The sequence below is a fragment of the Syngnathus scovelli genome, chromosome 5 (genome assembly GCF_024217435.2).
Source record: "Syngnathus scovelli strain Florida chromosome 5, RoL_Ssco_1.2, whole genome shotgun sequence".
NCBI lineage: Eukaryota > Metazoa > Chordata > Actinopteri > Syngnathiformes > Syngnathidae > Syngnathus > Syngnathus scovelli.
Window position 1 is genome coordinate 4,823,764 of NC_090851.1, and position 12,813 is coordinate 4,836,576.

Sequence of the window (12,813 nt, forward strand, 5' to 3'; positions counted from 1 at the left end):
TCATTTCATAAGCATTAGCGGTATCGGTTCTTGGTATCGGTGAGTGTTATATGGGTCTGGAAAAAAGAAGTCTTGAACATTCCTACTTGTGACCATTCCAGGATTTAGTCTGTCTTTCTCCTGTACTGAGCTTGGATAGATTCCAGCTCCCCACGACCCTCAACGGATAAGTACTTTAAAAAATGGAGGGGTGAACAGGTTCAAAACAATGAAAAGTCTACTTCACTATGATTGGAAGGATGAACTTTCGCCCACGTGAGTGACATTTTGTGCCAATAATGGAGTTTCATCGCCCAAAGGTCATTTTTAGTATGACGTTGGAAAATTACAGTACTTGTCTGTTCTCTTCTTCATCCTCATGTTGCATTCTTTTTCACGTGGACGCTGAGATGAGGACCCATCTGACTTTAGGCAAGCGGCACTTCCACGTGTACATCGCGTAGATGTGGCTGGAACCCGTAGAACGATAAACGTGGAGTTATATAGGGACAGAGTAGGCGGTTGTGGCGGCGTATTAAGAAATGAAAAGCACATTTTCATGATTTCATTCCGTCACAGCGCTCTCCCTTTCACTCTCGCTGTTACACTCCCCCCTGTGTGTTTATTTTCTTCCATTCCCGTTTCCCTCGCTCACTCCTCCATCCATCTCCTCTTTCTCCCTGTCAGTTAGCTCATGTAAACTTTGCCCTCGCTCATTGTTTTGCCAAAAGAAATGTGCCTCTGCTTTTGATTAAGCCTCGCGCGTCCCACTTTTATTCCTTCTCAATCGTGGGATTTGGGATTTTATGTAGCAATAAGTACAGGCCAGGAGGAAAGAGTGTGTAGAAGAATAGAGAGAAGAAAATGACCAAAGTTTGGAATTATTTCACTCAAAAAAGATAAAATGCAACGGAGAACTATCTTACACAACCAGGCTCTAACTTAAAGTAAACATCCTCAGCTAATTTAATATAGCCGACCTCTGCTAGCTAGAAGAAATTGTATTTCCTCCAGTGACCAAGGCTTGACACAGCTGCCAGTGCATGTTTGGTTATTTCATTGAACAAATGATAACAAAATATTTAATTTATTTAAAATAAATGCAGAACAAGCGTTTTTATACAAAAAAGGTGTTCAGACTAGCTAGCAGTTAGCCAGTACGTTGTCTTCCCGCTGTGGTTAGCTAGCAGTTAGCCAGTATGTTGTTTTCCCACTGTGGTTAGCTAGCAGTTAGCCAGTATGTGGTCTCCCCGCTGTGCTTCCATCATTAACCTGTGTAAAAACTTTTTAAGACATTTAATTAACTTCATGTCAAGTCAAGTTTATTTGTATAGCCCTAAATCACAAACAGTCTCAAAGCCAAAATTCACATAGCCAAAAATTGACAATTATTCTCAAAGCATCCCCTGATCTTAAGCTCCCAAAAGGGCAAGGAAAAACTCAAAACCCCTGCCAGGGGAAAATGAGAAACCTTGAGAAGGGACCACAGATGGAAGGATCCCCCTTTCAGGATCACCAGGTTAATGTCATCCCATCAGATTTTTTTTCCCAACCTACATCATGCAAACCCTCGGATGTTTATCGTTGGCCCTTCACGTCATATGCATGCGGCGAAGACAGTCAAAGCAGTTTGCACGAGTGTGCATCTCCATGTGAACATTGCGCAGATGTTGCTCAGAGCTGTGGATGGCAGTCGCACCTGTCTACCAGCTGTTTGTCGTCCCTTGAGGGTGTCAGCTGCTTGACTGGCAGGTGAGGAGGCCCTGGGCTCTTAGCCACAACACAGCTGGCCGTGCCCAGATGCCCAGTTAGGACAGAATGTGTGTTTTCTGGGCTTGCCTCAGTAACCTTTTTTTTTCCTTCTCCAACATCAAACTACAGTAAGCTACGTTGTTGTTGGGTGGCAAACAGGTGAAATGGACTTTTTACTGGTTAGCTTTTGTCACTTGCCAACTTCAACACAATCCGGCGCTTAGTCATTCTTCTTACTCACTCACTCCACTTTCCCCCTCTATGCTCCGAGGGGTTGGGCCCCATGGAAACACATAAAAAATGGGGGCCCATTAAGCATTTAATGTAATGCACTAATATGTTTTGAAACTCCTTGTAAGTTACGGGCCCAAAGAATCGTTAACTATTTCCTGGCATTTACGGCACCCCTGCCTGCTGGTGTCACCCCCCCCCCTTCCCCGCCGCCCCCCTTCTTCCTCCACACCCTCCTCCTCTCCTTCCTTCCCTTGTTGCCGCTCTTTCTCCGGTTCCCTCCATCTCCCCTTTTCCACATAAAGCTGTTTTTCATAGAAGCCCATGCAGCCTGGAATAGCATTCCCCCGGGCGCTGCAGGGTGAAACATTAGACTTTTCTGAGCCGCAGCCAAACAGATGCTGGCTCTTGGAGTCCCACCAGAAACAGGCCTTCATGCTTTTTTTTTTTTTTTCCCCCTCGTTTTTATCGCTCTCTTTTTCATTCGCCCTCTGTCTAGTTCCTCCTCTCTCTTTCTTTCATGCTTTTTGTCGCTCCCATTTCTGTACCTGTCTCATCTTGACACTCCCGTCCGTCCCTCCTCTCTCCCGGGGACCGTAGCTCAGCGTCGTTAGACTTGTCCACGCTGACTTGAAATGTGGTAACAGTCTGCCTCCATTAAACTGCTTACAATAACCCCTTTTACACCGCCTGTAAAAGTTTTTTTGGGAGTCAAAATGGAATCGAGCCGACAGTTTCCCACCTTCAGAGATAGACTCGCTGACTGTGTGTAAGGGAATGCCCGAGAGGCCGGAGTGAAGTTTCGACGTTCGTTCCTCCCACCTTGTTCAAAGTAAATGCCGCCGACCGACAACTGTTTTATAGGTCATGACGTTCAATTATCTGATTATCTGAGACAAGATCCCACTTTGCTGGCTCTTGTGTCTCTCATGCAACTATTTAGATGCATACAAACTTTATCCCTAACGTCCTTTGTCCACACTCTTAAATTTTCCCTTTTAGCCGTCTTCTCTCCCAAATCTCGTCCTACCGCTTCTAGTTCCTGGAAGCTGGCTTGCCTCGCCTCTTTCATTCACGCTCCCCCTATAGCTCACTCCACGACTTGTCTCCCCCCCCTTCTTGCTTCGTCTTTAAATTTTCCTGAACCCAAGGACCCGTGTGTTACGTAAATGGGTTAAACACAGACACACATGTGCACACATACAGTATGAACTCACTCATGGCTGCACGTACAAACCCTCTTTTCACTACACACACACACACATGCAAGTGCTATAGGGCCAAACTTGGCTTTGCAGCTTTTGGCAGCGATTCAAATCTCTCCCAGTCTTCGCTATCGCTCACTGGCTGATGCAGTGTTTACACGAGCTGCCAGTCACAACCAAATCAAAAGCTTTCCCTCTCAGCTAAGAACAGTCGGGGGCCGAGGAGGTATGTTGCTGTGTGTGGGGGGTGGATGTTAATACTCATTTGACTACAGTCATTTTCTGAGACTACAGTAAATGCAGCCATTTTGGAAGTGCCTCATGTGATTCTCATACTCCTTCTGTGGTGCTTAAAAAAATCTGAAGTCATTGAACTTTTTTAAAAACAACTAAACCATGCAAAGAATAAATTGCAGATTACGATTAATTTAAACTAGGGCTGCAACAAAAAAATATTTTAATAATCAATTAATTTGCTGATGATTTTGTTGATTAATCAATTAATCAAATTATAAAAAACATGTTTCAATTTCCATTCTTTTATTTAAACATATTTCAAATTGACACTGCAGAATATGCATAAGCATAAATTCATTCCTATATAATTTTTTGTTTGAAACATATCAGAAAAGGGGTAACAAAAAAAATAGCATTATTTTCAAAAGTAAAAGTTGTCTTTTCTCCACTTTTATGGAAATCTACAAAAATCTGATAATACAGTATTTACTGTTGAAGATAACATTCTGAGCTTTGGGACAATTTTAAAATACAGGAGGTATCAAATGATTCATGTTTTATTTTAATCCATGTTTATTCTTAAATTTAAAATTTGCTCACATGTACCATCTCTGATTACTGACATTTGCATCCTCTGGCATTTAGCCTATTTTACATTTGAGCGCTTTGACAAAGTAGCCATTCATGTCTCAAATGAACCCTGTCAACCCAAGGGTACTTAAGCCGTTTATAACGTTATGTAACATATTATGGCGGCTGCAGCGAACATTACATCACCGCTTAGATTACAGGGGATCGGTCGGGTCTGCTCATACACAACCGCTGCCGCTACATACGTGTAGCGTGCTCCGTTTCATGACTCCATATAGTGCGGTTAAGCGCCCATATGTCTGTTTAATGGCTATGGCTCATTCTGTAACGAGGATAGCAAAGTCCCATAGGTATTTTTGTTTATGATTAGGCGTCGGGAGGATAATTAATGTAATTGATAAGGGTCATATGTCGACGCTCCGGCGATCACGTGTCTAATATCGAAGCTGTCGAGCCATGGGGATGATGTGTTCAGGGTGATTTTGGTAAGGAGGTGATTTAGAATTAGCGTGGAGACGTTAAGCAGGATGAGCTTACTAGTTAAGCGCAGGGATGTGATGGGGCCAATGTGTTCTTGATATAAACACTCGCGCATTCACGTGAATCGCAATTGATGAATGCCTTCTCAAGTCGAGAGGCAAAGCAACTTTGGCACTCATGTCAAAACTCGCTTGCTTCATTTATTATTATGTTTTTTTGTGTGTCTTTATTATGTCAAGCACTTTGCAAGAACTGCGCTTGCTTGTGTTTTGCAAATCAAGTTGAGTGTTGGAGGATTTGAATGTCACCCAAACTTCCCAAAAAAGACTGCCGCTGTTTGGCAAGAACTCAGGAGTCACCCGCTGCCCTCTAATCAAACTTGCATTGCTCACAGTTTGAATAACAGTTGGTTGTAATGAGGAAATGTGCATGTTTAGTAGTAATAATAATAATAAATTATAGTAAAATAATAATAATAATGAAGAAGTCTGAGTAAAATTGCATCAATAAAGTAATTTATTAAAAAGCTATTGATGGATGATATGTGCAGTTCGCAGATATTCACAAACATTGTCCACCAATCCCCGGCAAGTTTCATCTGTCCATTTTTTTGTTTTTGTTTGCATTCACATCCCCATACTGATTGACCTTATGCATCAGAAATGCAGCTTCCTTATGAGTGCCTATGCCAGCAGACAGATGGTGGCTTGCTCTGCTTTACTGTACATCTATATCCTGATTGGTTGATCTGTTTGTCTGTGGAGGTGATATATCTTGTTTGTGAGCAGGCCAAGCTGTTCAGAGCAATCCAGGCTGGCAACATTTGTTGGAAAAGCTTGTTGATGTGCACGAGAACATAATGTGTAATCTTACTAACTATTAGTTTTAATTCTGGATTAACCATACCTGGCCCTGTGACTTCTTTTTATTTTATTCCCCGTAATGAGGTCATGTTGTTCTTCAGACCACAAGTGAATGAATGAACAGCGCCTCTGCTGGTTGGATATAAGTACTTCATTGTATTTGGGTAGTTACTTTTTTTAACCGTATATATCAGCCAGAAGATTTGCTAGCATCATTATTAGTAGTAGAAATGTCTAAATGCGTTGCTGCTTTGTGTTCAAACATCAGTTTCTTTAAAAGGTTATATATGTGTTAGCGTTAGCATCGCAAACTAAAAGCTAGGGCTAAAAAACTTTTTCCAGCTATGTTGTTTTTTAAAGTGCTCTGTCAATAAATATGAGTTGTCGGAACCTCCATGCAGGGCTTTCCTATCCTGTACCTGTTTATATCTCCAGGATGTATCGCATGTAAAGAGCCAAGAAGTGGTCTGACCCTGTTAGCGGGTTGACCTCAGGCTGGCTGTTGCACCAGGCTCCAGCTCCCTCACATGACCTCACCCTTCACAAGCCCCTCCATCTGTCCTCGCCATGCCGTACAATGGACAAAGGGTGTCTCTTCACTCTGCTTGTGTGTGTGTGTGTTTGTTTGAACATTAGCAATGTCTTTTGAGCAGCCTTTGGAGTGTGTTATTTTTTTGTGGTCGAACTGTTTACTTCACGAGCCAGACGCTCTCTTTAATCGCCAGTCTGCGTAGCAACCCTAAACCGCACTTTAAAGACACGCTGACAAAATAAGTCCACATCAACCCTCGTCAAGCTTCTACTAACACAGCTTCCGTTGGTCCATACAATTTGATTTCATGGCTGTGTGTGTGTGTTTTAGGATTCTCCTTTTGCGCGCTCTCACACTCATTCAGTTCAGCCTCTCGACTTGGCCTGCTGGCATCATCCTCCACTTGCGGATGTTGCCAAAAGGTCAAAGTTAAGGCTTCTTCCGGGCGTCGCCTCAACCTTCTCATCGGCATTGTGTGATTGTCAGAGTGACAGCGTGATGGCGTTGATGAAGTTTGCTCTCCTGGAGCTTCCCTTCACTTTTATGATGCCTTGCGTCTCCTTTATTGCTTTCCCTGCGAGTATCCTCCTTTTTTTTTTCTTTTGATTAACAACAGCCAAGCAGTCCTCCCCCTGTCCTCTTGGCATCGTTTGATAGGATTGAGTCACTTGGGGTGTTCGTACTTCTCAATAGAACGCGCACATATTGTGTCCGCTCAGCCCAGCAGGGAGCAACAATCTCAGTTTTTAATTTTGTCACCATGGAAACCAACTAAACTACACAGGATGTTAAATTTGCATATTGGAATTACACTGTTCTATTTAGTTAAAAAAAAAAATCCAAGATAGACTTTATGACTCGCCGCATTCCCTACAGAATGATCATTATTTCTCTCGCATTTCTCCAGAGATAATAGTTAACGAGTTCCGCTGTAATTGGGTCTCTTGCTTTACAGTTCGACGCATTCACCCGACTGACTTATTGATGTATTGTTGTGTTCGTAAAGTGGCACATTTGCTACGAGTTTTCATTGAAGTGATCCTCGTGAGGGACGGAATTGGCTGCGGCAGGAATGTTTGTTATCGCCGTTATCTCAGCGGAGCTTTTGGAGGAGTTGGCAACCTTCGTCGGTATCGCTTTGCGGATACGAGTTGTGCGTTTGTGTGTGACTGCGGTGAGGATGTTTTTTCATTCTTATCCACGTGTCCTTGGCTGGCGACTGTAGTTCACTTTCTTTTATGTGTCTTGCAAGAGAGATGCACGTGGGTTGAAGACAACTGCGAAGATTACAAAAATTGTTTATCAACCATAGATCATGAATGAAAAGCAAGCAGGTGGTCAATATTGTTGAAAGTGACCTTAAGCTAGGCACATATGGAGACAAAGATGGTAGCTTACCTTAAAGAACCTCTTCGCTTCTGGCCAACAAAAGACATGTCAATCTTGGCCAAAAAAAAAATAATCCAAATCCCAACAGAGGCCCTCTCCCCGAATCTTCGTCTGTTTTTGCAACATTTGACACTGATTCACAACTTTGTACACAGTTACTCCACTTGTCAGGTTCTTCCGCCGTGCACACTCCCGATCCTCCCCACTACTGTCTCGTACTCCTCTCATGGTCACACGAGTTAGATAGAGATCTGATTTACGCCGGCCGAGTCATTTTGCAATTTCTTGTCTCATTCTTTAGTAGCTGTTATAGTGGAGCGTAAAAGGTCAAAGACACAATCTATTACGAGATGCTGGTTAGCAATTTTCTCCTTGTGATCAGCTCCAGTCAAACAGATAGCATTCAGCGCTAAACACAATTAGTGATAATTTTCCACGATATTTTTCTTTTTTTTTTGGCATTGCAAGCACCTGGCTTGGTCTCGCGTGTGAACGTGCAGCCTTTGGATGTTTTCCTTCTCGTCTGACTGAGTTAGTGTTCAGACCGCACTGTGTTGGATCTTGCTATCGGAAAGCAAAATGCAAGCGTGGGTAAACTTCACGTCTCCTTCCCTTTCATGTCTTTTGTCTCTTTGTAGCAGGCCTGCTTCTCTCTGCAGTCTAGAGAGTGAAGTCTGCGCTAGCCCAGGAGCTTGGCCCAAGGCCTTGCTGCTTTATTTGCATTTCACCATGGACTTTCCTGTGCCAGGAAATCGCCACCTGGTGGAGATAATCACTCACTGCAGCCACACCTTCACAGTTTGCATCCAGTGAGCACTGTGTAGGTAGCAAGCGAAAGTACCCCCCCCTCCCCATGTTCCTCTTACTCTTTCCCTTTCCGGCCTTTGTGCAGCTGTATTTATTTGGGCCGAAGTGGGACGGTACGGACACACTGGCCCTTAACATGCTCGGGCCCGGGCCCCAGTTGACTCCTTTAAGCTGAGTAGATATGGAGGTTGACAGGGTAATAATGCCGGTGTCAACACCACTTAGGGGACAGTTATATCAGTATCAAGTCGGCGGGGGGACTTTCACACTCTGTTAGGTTGGGTCATGAACTGCGCTGGGGCCCCCAGCCATAGACACACACATGCGCGCACATGCATCTCACGCGGTCTGAAGACATTTGTGAATAGAAATGACCCCAGGAACCAATGTTGTCATCAATCAGTATTTACAGTTAGTCAAATCACATCAGCGTTTTGAGATGTAATGTAATACCGGTGAGATGTTAACAGAACAAAAAGTACTGCGTGGCCCAAAGATGAACCCGTCGACTTTGCGGCCAGATGTGGTTAACATAGCAAAAAAAATTACATTTTCTACCGTAGAGCTTTGGTTTCATATAGTCCATGCGTGGAAAGCTGGGTCATGTTTTTTAGGATGTTGTTTTTAACACAGCATTGTCTCAATGTTTGTATCAATTTTTTTCCTCTTGTTGAGAATCTATACACGTATGATCTCCCGACTGGAACGATAATTGGCGTTAAATGCTGTTCGCAGTGGCGTACAAAAATTTTGCAAATGTCACACACATGCACATGGGTGACACGCCTAATGTCAATTAGCACTGTCATTATTTTGTTATGAAGAACAGTGAGCAATTCTTGGTGGGGTTTTTTTTTTGTGTGTGTTTGAGCTGTAAAAACACAAAGCTTTTTTTTTTTTGGATAGTGGCCATCTTGGGCCTCTTGTTATGGTATCCCTGATGGATCTGACCCCAGGTTAGGGTCAAAATTAGAAATGATAATTCTACTTTTGGAGTCCTGCTCTTAATTTGTATTACCAGATATTGGAGTCTAATCTTCAATGTCTCCGGTCAAAAGTGACCGATTCCAGAGTACAGTCTCTCAGAGGTCCGCAGTAATCTCCACTGATGAAGACAAGTACTTTTGGTCGGCTGATGAATCAAGGGAAGGAGGGCCGGACAGGAAGGAGTGAATCCCGATAAAGAAATGGGAGGGGGGGTATGTATGGGCATCCAGCCAGCCACGATCCGCCCTCAAGGCCTTAAAACCTCCACTCAGCAACCCCGCATCATATGCCGCCCATTCCCTACGATGTCTACTCTCCGGACCCCCACCCCATTCCCTCTCCCACTTTTTTTTCCCTTTCCTAACCCTCCTTGTAATCCCCCTTCCTCTTTCCTCCTCCTGCCTCTGCTCCTCCTTCCTTCCCTCCCCCCCTTCCTCCCTCCCTCATCGCTCAGCATCCCTCTCTCCTGGGTCTTCTTGCTGTGGTGCGGCGCTGTTGGCAAAGCGTGGGCGCAGGCGGCACACAGACGGGAGCACAGATGGGCAGCAAGCTGCGCAAGGCAGCCTGGCACACCTGCTACACACACACACACACACACACACTCTCACACACACGCACATACAGAGCCCACCTCGCCAAACAGTTTGCCTGGCTGTGAGTGGCACAGTCACACAAATGCATACATCCATACGCTAATAGATTCACATGAATATCCATATGTACGCACAGCACTTCGAAAAACTGAGCTGTTAATAGTGTCCTTAATATTATTCATTCAAATATTTTTTTGTTTTTTTTTCCCCCCCAAATAAGTCACACATCTGGCTTAGCTCAATGTGAAATTTATGCAGAACAGCAACTGGAATATTCCCTTCTGTATTAGATATGTTTGAATAAAATGTGTATATGCAAGAAAATACATATGTCGAAAAGAAAAATAATGAAATAATATCCAATAAAAGAACGGAGTGAACATCTGTGTGGGATAGCCAGGGGGATTAGGAGGTTTTGGAACATTTTAAGCGCATTAAGGATTAAAAAAAGGTCAGAATGTTTAGCAACATACCGATAAACCTCTTAAGCGAAACCCAATTGGGAGGCTGTACGGCGTGATCCTTGTGTTTTGGGGAGGAGAAGAGCAGAGTGGAGGAGGAGGAGGTGGTGGTGATGGAGAAGTCGGGAGTTGCGATTGTTCCAAACGACGAAGAAAGTCACATAGAAAGAAGCAACATACACTAATGCTTAAATGGAAAGACTTGGTTTCAGAGCTATTATTTGAGTCTCGTAAAACGGCAGGAATGGAAGCGCTTAGAGAAGACCGTATGTCACACATGGCAAAACGGGATGGGAAGGAAAATGCACTACAGATGGAACTGATAAAAGCAAAAGCCACAGAAATATGTGAGCGTTGACAGTGGGAGGTACAGTAGTCTGTAGAACCTTCTACACCAACCAGTCCGGCAATGTTGAGCTGCTATTGAGCCTGCAAAGTAATTGCACTCATCAGTGACATGATAATAATTGTAAAAATATTATAGATGGTAAACAAACAAGGTATGGGATCTTTATGGTGACAATAAACTCAAGTCACTTCACAACAAGCGGCAGTTTGGTCAAACTAAACACAAAAGTTACAAAATTACACGGTGTATTTAAAACAATTAGTTAGGCTTCGCTAGCTAATAATTAGCATATTTGTATTCTTGTCCTATAAGCAATCGATACATGAAGTGATGCATGTAAAGGAATAGATATTCACGGGCATATATTCTTTTTCCTCTGCAAAGAATGATTATAAGTCTGCCGTACTGAGAAGCTTAGAGGAGCTCACCTTTAGTACAAAATATTACTGTTTGAAATGTCTTGTGCTGCCCCCAAGTGGCCAAGGTACACATAAAAGAATGAGCAGCACAATGTGCATTACAGAACTTGTAAGCAAAAAAGAAATACTTCCTGTAGATCATTACAAAGTCTTAAAAGCTGTCAAATCATGCATTTAACAACAAGGCCTTAATTTTCGAAAAAAGTCTGTCTTTCAAAAGTCTTTTTATCAAATGTTGCACACTACACTACACTACCAAGAGACTGTGGCAGTTTACGTATGTAATGCACGTCATGGCTTATCTCACTGAGTCCAGTCCATATCTTGCAGCCCAACTTCCATATCTGGCTCCTAAGTGACCTCAAGCGACACTGCATTGACGGAGTTACTCTGTCTTAATTAGACTACGTTGGCTGAGAGGGACTACGCGTGTTGTTGAAAGGTTTGATGTCAACCGTGAGGGATGACGTGAGGTCGAGGGTTGTCCGAGAGGCCTGCAGAGCTCTGATTGGAGGTGCCGGAAGAGCTTCGGGGGTCTGGGCGATGAGATAAAGGGCTTGCTGCGACGGGTTGCGGCTGTCGTACAGTAGACTAACTGGCCGAGTCGTGATAAACAGTCAGGCGGACCTCCTGAGTTTCATTTTCTCAACCCAACAATATGATCACTGTGTCGCTTTGCAGTGAAACTGATAACCTCTTGTAGCAATGGAGAGCTACAGCTTTATCGCAGCCGGCTAATTCTAGAGGCTAATTGCGGTCTTGGGATTGTGCACACACGCAGACATGCCTCGGGGCTCGCTGCACTCATACAGTTGGTCTTCCAAGCAGTGCTTCGAAGGTGCGAGAAATGGAGTGTTTACAATATTCTCTCGCCCTGTGGCGAAATACTACACGGCGGTAAAAGTCCAGTGAAGTCGGGTTGTTTTCCCAACAGCTTTCATTGGCACCCGTATGTTTACTCCCGAGTGTTTGTCCGTCCGTCTATGAGGAGCTCAATGTATCTGGGGTGCGTGCGCAGCCTGGTGCGATGGGAGCCTGTGCCGTCAGTTACCTGGAATGCGGAGCTACCGCCAATGCTAAGATGGCTGCCAAGCTCTAAGATGGCTGCCAGGATTACACGCGATGGGGCGACGGCGACGAGTGAGGGATTCTGCATGAGAGGAGCGAGCAGAAAGGGAGGTCTTTTTGCTTTTCTGCGGATGGCTTCGTAGGCAGCGAGACAGGCCTGTTATTTTTTCTGCTCACTAGGCTAATCTGTGGCTTAGAGCGGCTGCAAGGCAAGTGCTGCTGGCAGGAGTCTGTGTGCTCTGTTATCACCTACAGCCTGTGGATAAACACCTCCTGTCCATTAGCTTGCTTGCTAGCAACTTTGGTCTGAATTGACCACCACTATTCACACACACTCATGTTTATTTACTTTACTTCCTCAATACTTTTCATCTCATTTTTACTTTAATTCAAGCAGAAATGGCCCAGCTCATCAAAAAATGATATTCTGAGTAATGTTGCATTTGTGAAATATTAAATCGCAAAATCACCCATCTCTGAAGGCGGCCATTTTGCCACTTGCTGTCGACTAAAAATGACATCACTGTCGCTCGGGTAACGACGACCAATCACGACTCAGCTCAGGTGAGCCGTGTTTGGTCATTTACTGAACCAAGAACAACTGTGATGTCATCTTCAGTCGACAGCAAGTGACAAAATGGCCGCCCCCGGAAATGGATGAAATGGGTGGACTTTGCGAATTAATTCATATTTTACAAATGTAACATTAATCAGGACACTATGTTTAGACTAGTAGGTCCACTTCCCCTTTTGCCACCACTGCATCGCCATTAACATGAATGTGGTCACAATGGACAATGTTGACACTCCCTTTTCACACTCGTGTTACAAAAAGCTTTTTTCCGCCTGGAGCTTCTCCATTCCTAATTT

The 12,813-nt window shown here is 43.9% G+C and overlaps 1 protein-coding gene and 1 long non-coding RNA gene across 16 annotated transcripts in view; one reads left to right on the forward strand and one right to left on the reverse strand.

The window, feature by feature from the left end:
* Positions 1-12,813, forward strand: part of nfixa (nuclear factor I/Xa) — a 97,343-nt gene that overhangs the window by 60,814 nt on the left and 23,716 nt on the right. The gene's annotated exons all lie outside the window — the stretch shown is intronic.
* LOC137840307 (uncharacterized) lies at positions 6,689-11,280 on the reverse strand. Its single transcript, XR_011086863.1, has 2 exons — positions 11,183-11,280; positions 6,689-10,536 (listed from the first exon to the last, which is right to left on the reverse strand). It is a non-coding gene; the product is annotated as an uncharacterized lncRNA (long non-coding RNA).